Source organism: Manis javanica, chromosome 2, assembly GCF_040802235.1.
Source record: "Manis javanica isolate MJ-LG chromosome 2, MJ_LKY, whole genome shotgun sequence".
Classification (NCBI taxonomy): domain Eukaryota; kingdom Metazoa; phylum Chordata; class Mammalia; order Pholidota; family Manidae; genus Manis; species Manis javanica.
In genome coordinates this window covers 146,471,495-146,482,141 of record NC_133157.1, presented here as the reverse complement: position 1 = coordinate 146,482,141, position 10,647 = coordinate 146,471,495, and the positions used below count along the sequence as shown (strand labels likewise).

At 37.7% G+C, this 10,647-nt stretch overlaps 1 long non-coding RNA gene across 2 annotated transcripts; it reads left to right on the top strand.

The window, feature by feature from the left end:
• Positions 1-1,148: 1,148 nt before the first annotated feature.
• LOC140847920 (uncharacterized) lies at positions 1,149-5,399 on the top strand. Of its 2 annotated transcripts, none has more exons than XR_012128197.1 (3): positions 1,149-1,825; positions 3,066-3,193; positions 5,230-5,399. It is a non-coding gene; the product is annotated as an uncharacterized lncRNA (long non-coding RNA). The 2 variants fall into 2 exon arrangements; XR_012128196.1 differs by having other exon boundaries at positions 3,066-3,203.
• The last annotated feature ends 5,248 nt before the right edge of the window (positions 5,400-10,647 follow it).

Sequence of the window (10,647 nt, the reverse complement as noted above, 5' to 3'; positions counted from 1 at the left end):
AGGAAGTCTCTCAGACTGCCCACCCACATCAGCCAGATATGAATCCCTGTTTTCCACAAGCAGCTGGAATTTCCATCTCTGCAGGTATTCAGCCTGTCTTAGCTTTCCAACCACACTAAATCAGAGCAGCGTTGAATGTAGGTTCGTGCTCCCAGAGCAGATCTCCAGGGCTAGGTGTTCAGGAGTCACAGGTGTCCACTCACCCCCTGCTCTGTTTCTTCCTCTTCTGCTGGGCTGGGGTAGGGGAAAGGGTTGGGTCCCACCGGGTCAGGTATGTTACCATATTCTGTGAGGTCTGCTCTTTTCTCCATGTGTATGCAGTCTGGTGCAGCCTTCTTTCCTGTTGCTCTTTCAGGATTAGTTGTATTAATTATATTTTCATATTATGTGTCATTTTAGGAGTTCTCTGTCTCACCTCTTATGCTGCCATCTTTTCTATAAGTGGTATTTCAAATGACATTTTTTTACATGTATTATTGGTAATCCTATCCCCACTGGAATGTCTATAAACCTATTGAGGTTGATCATGGTTACAGTCAGTTAGGTTATCTGTTTAGTGTAGAGAATATTATATCTTTTCCCTCAGCATTGTTCCTTAAAAATGCAAGTGATTTAGTTAACTTCCATTATGCTACAAATAATCCATGTAGATCAGTATTAGAGGTTTTATTGATAAGCCATTATATTTTTATTTGATTCATATTTTGCATGGAATACAATTTTAAGTGGCAATTAAAATGGAATCCTAAATAAAAAGATTTTTTAGTGGACCCAGGGTTATCATTACAATTGGGATTAAAATTTCATATTGAGCTTACTAACAGCAAAGGTAAAAGAAAACTATCTTCTTATAAGACAAAACCCATGGACCATTTGGTCATAAGCAATCCTTTCATTCGAAGCGTGTCGCTTTTAATTCAGAGTCCATTTTCTAGTGACCCATTCGAAGCAGTAGTGCCTGACATTGACATCTTGGAACCTGACACCATTGATAGAAGAATCAAGCAATTTTGTACACATGGGGAAAACCCTCATTTTTACTGGAAAGCTGTCAGAACTATCCCTGAAACACTTAATTCCTCAAATATTAATGTTTACAACAAAGAAGTATTGGACAGATAGGGAGTAAGCAAAGTTAAACAGATTTCCTTAGTACTAGACATATAAAGCACAGCTTTAAAATATTTCTCAAATACAGAACATGGAATTCTCACTGTGGCATAGTCATTAACTTTTGGTAAAGTACATATTCTTTGGAATAATTGTTGTAAGAAACAGTACCCTAGAGAGACTCACTTCGGTTAACTCAGTAAAAATAGTTAAAGCACTTCCTACTACATCTTAAAGCTTGGAGATACAGAGAGATTAAGAAATAGCCCCTGTCCTCAAGAAACTCTTGGTTTAGATGGGAAGCAGTAAGGCAAGTACAGCACACCATGGTCAATACTGTGAAGGGAAGCAAAGACTTCCTGGAAGACTTCAGTATTTGCAGTGAGTTGTGGAGAATGCCTTTGCAGGTAGTCTGTCGAAGAGGTGTAGAGGAAGGGCATTGCCAGAGAAGGAGCAGCAGGTGAAAACTGAGGGCTGAGAAGGAAGGGGCCACTTTTTATTTTCCTTCTATATTATATGTTTAAGGGCAGAGGATCTTTCATAACTTTTTTATTCAGTTTAGAAATATATGATTTTCTAAATTGTAAATTGTTTTTGCTGATTTACAGGAAGGCTTCACACCACTTTTGCTTGCTATAAGGCAAAGAAAGTGTGAAATGACAAAGTATTTGTTAACTAAAGGAGCAAATGTACATGCTGTTGATAAGAAAAAAAGGTACAGTATTGTTTTCTTAAACCTTATATTTCTCTAGCGTCGTGATAAACACATCAAGATTAAGTGTAGGATTAATTGATAATTACGTAGTGGAAAATATCAACACATCATTAGTAGAAAAGCAGTGATTCTGACTAGGCAACAGTCTGTACAGCAGGGTTCTTTTACAATATTAGCTGATGACATTTGCAATCTGACATTTTGCTCATGATTTTTAGATTAGCTAAAGGGTGGGTTTCATATTGGTTTTTATAAACTACAGGCTTTTTAAGGACACAATTTTGGACTTCTTAATGCTTTTATAGTATTTTTTTTACCTCTACTTTACATACATTTTTTCCTAAAAGATGCCTCTTGAGCATAAAAAGGAATTGATTTTTGTCTTTTGGAAGTGTCTTTGCTTTAAGTTGCTTTCTTTAAAGAATAATGACGTTACTAGGTTATTCCTAAGTGACTGTTAATGACTATTACCAGATACTATGGGCTCATGAGTTTTTATCCTTTTTCACTTCTAATATATTTTGATGTTTTTATTTTTCATTGGTATGGTAGAAGGAAGAAAGATAGCTTTAGTTGAACAAACTTTCCATTTACTGAAGACAAGTCATAGGTGGGTGATAAAGAGAAAGGAGGTGGGCTTTAGGTTCTCACAAGACTGGGTGTGATACCTCACTTTCCTGCTTGTTAGGCGTGTGACCTTGGGAACATTACTTATCAGCACCAATATGTTTGATATAAAATAGGATTATAATATATCCTTCAAGAATGGTTGTGTATAAGATTATAGATACATCATTTAGTTTAGTGCCTAGCACATACTTAGCATCTTAACTGCAACTATGAGTACTACCATTATTACTAATATTGTTATAAGCCTGCAAATAGCTTTAATGTATCAGACTTCAGTCTTTTTCAAGTATAATATACTGGACTAAGGAAGAAATGGGGGATTCTTCATTTAAATCTTCACCGATTTCAGAAAAGTGACCTCACTATAGTTTCTTGTCCACCAGAGGACTTGAAAGTAGCAACTTCTACTACATAATAGCCAAGTGGGACAAAAGGCTTCCTTTTTGTCCATTCCTTTTAGTCTTGGAGGTAATTTACAAAGATGAACCCTTGACCATGAGAATGGTCAGTTCTACACAGACAGGCAAGATTTTAACTTGGTAAAGTGTATCAAGTTAGCTATTTAAGTAACAAAGTTCCTAAGGGTGAAGTTATTTCTCTGTCATTTTAGAACAACACTCATGCTTGCTATAGATAATGGATCAACAGTTATAGCCAGGCTGCTTCTTCAGCAAGATATTGATGTCTTTTCGGAAGATACCCTTGGATGGACTGCAGAAAATTATGCTTATAAGAGAGGTTTGAATACGTAAGTATTTACATTAAAATGCTAGCTACCACTGAACTAATGTTTAAAATAACTGTTACTCAATATGTAACAGGTGATTTCGTAGTTTGGTTCAGTCAGTTTTGGACTGGCACTACACATAGGGCACATCATCAGCCAGAAACCCTGCAAAAAGCTAGACTGGTAGCAATGGTGCCCAGTTCTTTATCACAGGACTTTTTTTAAGATATAACATTATCCATTTAATTCTATGTATATCAGCTATGCATGAGGCACAAATAATGTCACATCTCCGAATTTTCTACTGTTACCTGGACATGTTCACAATAGCAGAAAATCCTGCTTTTTTCCCTGGGTACTACCCCTATACTCTCCCCCCTGAATTTTCCAAGAACCCAAGGGTTTCCCTAAGACCAAAGAGACAGTGCTCTTTCATAAGTCCCTTGGAGGGGGCGGGAAAGGACACTCTATGTTCTGTTTGTTTCCACTGCTTGTACTGCTGCAGCATTGCTACTGAAATGGCCCTACAGGCAGTGCTGATTGACCTTTGCTCCCAGGATGTCCTTGCCTTTCTAGATTCCTGTCTTCATGGTGATCCACACTAGACTGGAAAAGCCACACCTTTTCTCAGTTCACATACATATGCTTGTATGTTCAGCCACTATTCCAGAGCATGAGCTCCCTGTTCTGGCAGCTGGGCCTGCTAGCTTCAGCAACACTTCTGCACACCCTCAAAAGCCTTATGGAGAGCCTGCACCCTAGCCTGAGACCCTCACAATGACTCACCCTTTGAGGATATTGTCTGTCCTGTTTGCCGATATTAGGTGGGACCATTAGCTGCAGATATTAGCAGAGAGGTTCAGATAAGGCTGCAGGAAGAGATTAGACTTGCCTTCTCGTAGGATGTTCTGTACCCACAGGGTAGCAGGTTTCTTAGGTCATGGAACACCCCATATTGCCCTGACCTAAATAGTGGGACCAGTTTGCCTGAGATTCCATAATTAAGGTTCACCCCTTAAGTGGTCTGTTTTCCATAATGATGAAAATTTCCAAAGTGCCTTGAGTGGAGTTCAGGTTTCAAAATACTTTCAGATTCTGCCTCACAAGAAAGCCAGCCACTCAACAGGAATCTCTGAATCTCAAGTAGGTTACTTGGCATTAGGAGAGCTAAGCCCCATCCATGTCCACATGTACAAGAGTAGGGGTAAGTCTTTCAAGTCAACTGGAGATGACATGGAGATGAAACATCATTCAGATAAAGACCTGCTAGTTCAAAGTTTGAGTAGATGGAGAGGAAAAAGTAGCAGTCGGCGCCAGGTTTTGACTTCTATTGGTTTGTGCCGTCGGTGTGATTAGCTACAATGATAGGGGACAATGCTGTCATCCAACTTAATGAGGTAGTATATTTATAAGTTACTTATCACCTAAATTACCACAAAGAAAGAACAGTTAACCGAAAATAATTACGTCTTCTGAACACGGCAGCTAACTTGTTAGAACATGTGAAAACCCACTGGGTTTTATTTGGTATTCCAAAATAGTTTCAAGTTGAAGAGCAAATCATTCCATTCCTTGAGTGTTCCTGTGAGCATTTTGGGGGTATAGTAGCTTATGAAACCCTTGCAACAACTTTGTAAAATGAGGCGGCAAGATCCCTACTTTCTAGAGCAAGATCCCTAATTTCTAGAGCAAGACTTTGAATTGAAGAGAAGCAGCTTGTCCAATAACAAAAAGCTGTTGGTTATAGAGCTAGGCCTTCTGAGTTCAAGACACATCCATCCATTATGGCACGCTAAGTCTGACTCATTTACTGAGCTATAGTGCCCTCAGTTCATGACTGGTCCACCTTACTATCTTACCGCTTGTCATATTTAATTATTTGCTTGATAAAAAGTTTGTAACACTTAGAAATTTGGAGTATATGGGCTAATTAAGGCTTTGTATTAGCTGTTATTATCCAAAATATTCTTAGGAATGTTATTTGATAAATGTTTTTCAAATCAGTACTAAAGTAGTAATATTATTTGTAACCTTTCTTTACACATAGCATTTGCCAACTAATTGATATGTACAAAGTGGACAAGGGAATTAAAAATTCTTCTCAAAATAATCGAAACTCTTCTCCAGGTAAGAGTTGAGATACTGAATTGCCCTTGGTGGTCTACCATAGATAAAGTAAGAATAAGGGAGTTTTGATAATGAAAGACCAATGAAGAAAAACGGTGTATAAGTTACATGTATATTTTTTCTTTCTAAATTTCTTTCTTAATAGTTCAATATTCAGAATTATTCTTAAAGCTAATGTAAGTAACTTAAAATTTGAGATGGTGTTTATTTCAATAGTCTGAAAATGAATCATTTAGTCATGACTCCTAAAATCCCATATATCTTTGTGTACATAAAAGATTTTTAAGTTAAATGTTGTATCTTTCCTCTGTAATCACATTATAACAAATTGAACTTGTCATAATAAAGTAGAAAATAAGGTAAAATATGATAAATAAAAATAGAATATTTTATAACAGTGAATTACATTTAGTACATGAATGTTTCTTATTACATACTGATTTATCTCACTAATAAAAATAACTGTCTTTAAAACTGGGAACACAGCAATACCTTCCTGGAAGAACCATACATAAATGGCAGACACTCAGAACTTCACTGGTGTGCAGCAGTACTGCTGAGACAGGCTCTTAAAGACTCCTGCTGGAAGTACAGGAGTCAGAAAAGCCATGCCTCGTTGAGAAACACAGCTTATTTTACATACTGTTACACTAACATGGCCTGTTACCAGCTTCATACCTCATTAAGTCAAACCTGAATGAGAGAGGCCAGGTGCTGTCACATCTGCTAAGTGGGGCCATAATAGTTTGAAAGCAGTCGTAGACAAGACATAAGTGAATAATAAGCATGACTGCTCCCAGATGACTGTTTTGAAGCCAGATGGCAGACTGGATTTGGCCTGTGGGCCACAGCTTGATGACCCTTCATATAGAGGACACAGTGAAGGAAAACACAGAAGGTGACACAGCCAAAGGAAGTTTTTGTTTCTTTGGACTCATATCAGCCCATCTTGAGGTGTTCACCCAATGGTAGTGAAATGAACACAGTCCGGGTGCTCAATTTATTCAACTTCCAATGTTGGCCATTTGTGACAGAGAGAGAGAGAGAGGGAGAGAGGTCTTTGATTATTAAAAATGCGAAAAGTAATTATACCCTGATAAATATTGGTAGACTTTTAAAACAGTAATTCTGAAATGTTTTGGTCTTAGGATTCCTCTGTATTATTAAAAATTGCTGAGAATTCCTAGGAAGTTTTAGTTAAATGGGTTGTATCTATTGATAGTCATGACATTAGAAGTTAAAACTGAAACATTCTAAATACAAATGTACATGATCATACATCGCATTAACTATTAGAGCTCTGATGTTATCACATACCATATCTCTGGAACATTACACTGTATGCTTGTAAAGAGAATGAGAATGGAAATGGCAAGTAACATTGAGCTTTATAGCAAAAATACTTGGACCTCTTGGACCCCATGAGCAGATGGATCTTGGGACTCCAGGGACTCCCAGGTGATGTTTCACAACCACCACTTTAAGCCAGGCGGGGCTCATGGATGAAACTTTTAGCAGTCCTTGTGATGGAAGGGCTTCAAAGTTTCCATCCAAATTTCGGGGTTTTTTTTGCTCACTTGCTTAAAATTTAGAGTTTAAATCTGATGATTTTGTCTTAAAGAAAATAATTTTGTTATATATTCATTTCCTAACTCATGGCACTCTATACTCTGGAGTCAACTTGCCCTCTTTTAACTTGGAAACAGGCCACTCAAGGCTGTCTTTTCTCACATAACTGACTGTGCTTATTCCAGGTTTAACAAGTGAATTCTGAAGATCCTGGTGCATACTGTAATTAAAGTGATGCCACTCACTGACAACTTTTATGAAACCTATGTCTTTACAGCACCCAATAACCAGTATGCACGCTTAAACGTAAAATAAGTGGTTACCCATAAATGTCATTAATAATAAAATTCATACCTTGAAGAATCTTAATTCCTCATTAAGCTCTACAGAATATAGAATAGGTAATAGAGATTGATGAGCAAGTCAAAGTAAGTGATAGTAGAAAATATAAAAGTAGAAAAAATGAGGGACCGTGGTTAATTAGGCTTCCCTACGTGGATAGCAGTACAGGGCATGTAAAATGGGAATTAGGAGAAAGAGTAATTTCTTCTAGGCTAGTATTGAGAATATACCTAAGAGTGTATAGCAGGATTGTGTTTAGAGTTTAGAGACTGTTTGGGAAACTAGGTAGATAGCCAAAGACCAAACTTAGTCTCCTAGTTTTATTTTTTATAGCCCTGAATTCACAAGTATTAGTTACAGCTACATTAAGTGTAACTAAAAGAGCACCTTCCAAAGCCAAAAATTAAAATATTCCTTGTATTTTCTATGACTTTATGGAATTTAGAGTTGGCTCGACCAGGAGTAATGGAAAATATTGGGATTGACTACACAGTGCCGCCTCTGATATGTACACAGTCTATCAACTTGTCTTACACTTTTTTTCTTATCATTAATCTACAATTACATGAAGAACATTATGTTTACTAGGGGCCCCCCTTCACCAAGACACCCCTCCCCATACCCCATTACAGTCAGTCCACCAGCATAGTAAGATGCTATAGAATCACTACTTGTCTTCACTGTGTTGCACAGCCGTCCCCATGCCCGCCCTACATTATACATGCTAATCGTAAGGCCCCCTTTCTTTATCCCCACACTTATCCCTCCCTTCCCACACATCCTTCCTAATGCCTTTCCCTTTGGTAACTGTTAGTCCATTCTTGGGTTCTGTGATTCTGCTGCTGTTTTGTTCCTTCAGTTTTTCTTTGTTCTTATACTCCACATATGAGTGAAATCATTTGATACTTGTCTTTCTCCACCTGGCTTATTTCACTGGGAATAATATGCTCTAGTTCCATCCATGTTATTCCAAATGAAAGGAGTTGTTTTCTTCTTATGGCTGAATAATATTCCATTGTGTACCACGTCTTCCTTATCCATTCATCTACTGATGGACAGTTAGGTTGTTTCCATTTCTTGGCTATTCTAAATAGTGCTGCGATAAACACAGGGGTGCATCTGTCTTTTTCAAACTGGTGTACTGCATTCTTAGGGTAAATTCCTAGAAGTGGAATTCCTGGGTCAAGTGGTATGTCTATTTTGAGCTTTTTGAGGAACCTCCATACTGCTTTCCACAATGGTTGTACTAATTTACATTTCCACCAGCAGTGTAGGAGGGTTCTTCTTTCTCCACAACCTTGCCAACATTTGTTGTTGTTTGTCTTTTGGATGGTGACGATCCTTACTGGTGTGAGGTGATATCTCATTGTGGTTTTAATTCGCATTTCTCTGATCACTAGCGATGTGGAGCACCTTTTCATGTTTCTGTTGGCCATCTGAATTTCTTTGGAGAACTGTCTTTTCAGCTCCTCTGACCATTTGTTAATTGAATTATTTGCTTTTTGTTTGTTGAAGTGCATGAGCTCTTTATATATTTTGGATGTCAACCCTTTATCGGAACTGTCATTTATGAATATATTTTCCCATACTGTAGGGTACCTTTTTGTTCTATTGATGGTGTCCTTTGCTGTACAGAAGCTTTTCAGCTTCATATAGTCCCACTTATTCATTTTTACTTTTGTTTCCCTTCCCTGGGGAGATATGTCCATGAAGATGTTGCTCATGTTTACGTCCAAGAGATTTTTGCCTATGTTTTTTCTAGGAGTTTTATGATTTCATGACTTACATTCAGGTCTTTGATCCATTTCTACTTTACTTGTGTGTATGGGGTTAGACAGTGACCAGTTTCATTCTCTTACATCTAGTTGTCCAGTTTTGCCAGCACCATCTTTTGAAGAGAATGCCATTTCCCCATTGTATGTCCATGGCTCCTTTATCATATATTAATTGACCATATAAGTTTGGGTTAATGTCTGGAGTCTCTATTCTGTTCCACTGGTCTGTGGCTCTGTTCTTGTGCCAGTACCAAATTATGTTGATTACCTTGGCTTTGTAGTAGAGCCTGAAGTTGGGGAGTGAGCTGCCCCCCCAATTCATTCTTCCTTCTCAGGATTGCTTTGGCTATTCGGGGTCTTTGGGTATTCCATATGAATTTTTGAACTATTTGGTCCAGTTCGTTGAAGTATGCTTTTGGTAATTTGATAGGGATTGCATCAAATCTGTATATTGCTTTGTGCAGGATGACCATTTTGATGATATTATTTCTTCCTAGCCAAGAGCATGGGATGAGTTTCAATTTGTTAGTGTCCCCTTTAATTTCTCTTAAGAGTGTCTTGTAGTTTTCAAGGTATAGGTCTTTCACTTACTGGGTTAGGTTTATTCCTAGGTATTTTATTTTTTTTGATGCAATTGTAAATGGAAATGTTTTCCTGATTTCTCTTTCTATTAGTTCATTGTTACTGTATAGGAAAGCTACAGATTTCTGTGTGTTAATTTTGGAGTGGAGTCGTTAGGGTTTTTTATGTACAGTGTCATGTTATCTGCAAATAGTGACAGCTTAAGTTCTTCTTTACCAATTTGGATTGGTTGAATTTCGTTGTTTTGTCTAATTGCCGTGGCTGGAACCTCCACTGCTATGTTGAATAACACTGGGGAGAGTGGGCATCCCTTTCTTGTTCCCGATCTCAGAGAAAAAGCTTTCAGCTTCTCACTGTTCAGTATGATGTTGGCTGTGGGCTTATAGTATATGGCCTTTATTGTGTTGAGGTACTTGCCCTCTATACCCATTTTGCCGAGAGTTTTTATCATAAATGGATGTCAAATTATGTCGAATGCTTTTACAGTACCTATGGAGATGATCATGTGGTTTTTGTCTTTCTTTTTATTTATGTGGTGGATAATGTTGATGGATTTTCAGATGTTGTACCATCCTTGCATCTCTGGGATGAATCCCACTTAGTCATGGTGTATGATCCTTTTGATGTATTTTTCAATTCGGTTTGCAAATATTTTGTTGAGTATTTTTGCATCTGTGCTCATCAGGGATATTGGTCTGTAATTTTTTTTTTTGGTGGGGTCTTTGGCTTCATAGAATGAGTTTGGAAGTATTCACTCCTCTTCTATTTTCTGGAAAACTTTAAGGAGAATGGGTATTATGTCTTCTCTGTATGTCTGATAAAATTCCGAGGTAAATTCATCTGGGCTGGGGGTTTTGTTCCTGGGTAGTTTTTTGATTACCACTTCAATTAAATTGCTGGTAATTGGTTTGTTTAGATTTGGTGTTTCTTCCTTGGTCACTCTTGGAAGGTTGTGTATCTCTAGGAAATTGTCCATTTGTCCTAGGTTTTCCAGCTTCTTAGCGCATACATTTTCATAGTATTCTCTAATAATTATTTGTATTTCTGTGGGCTCCGTCGTGAGTTTTCCT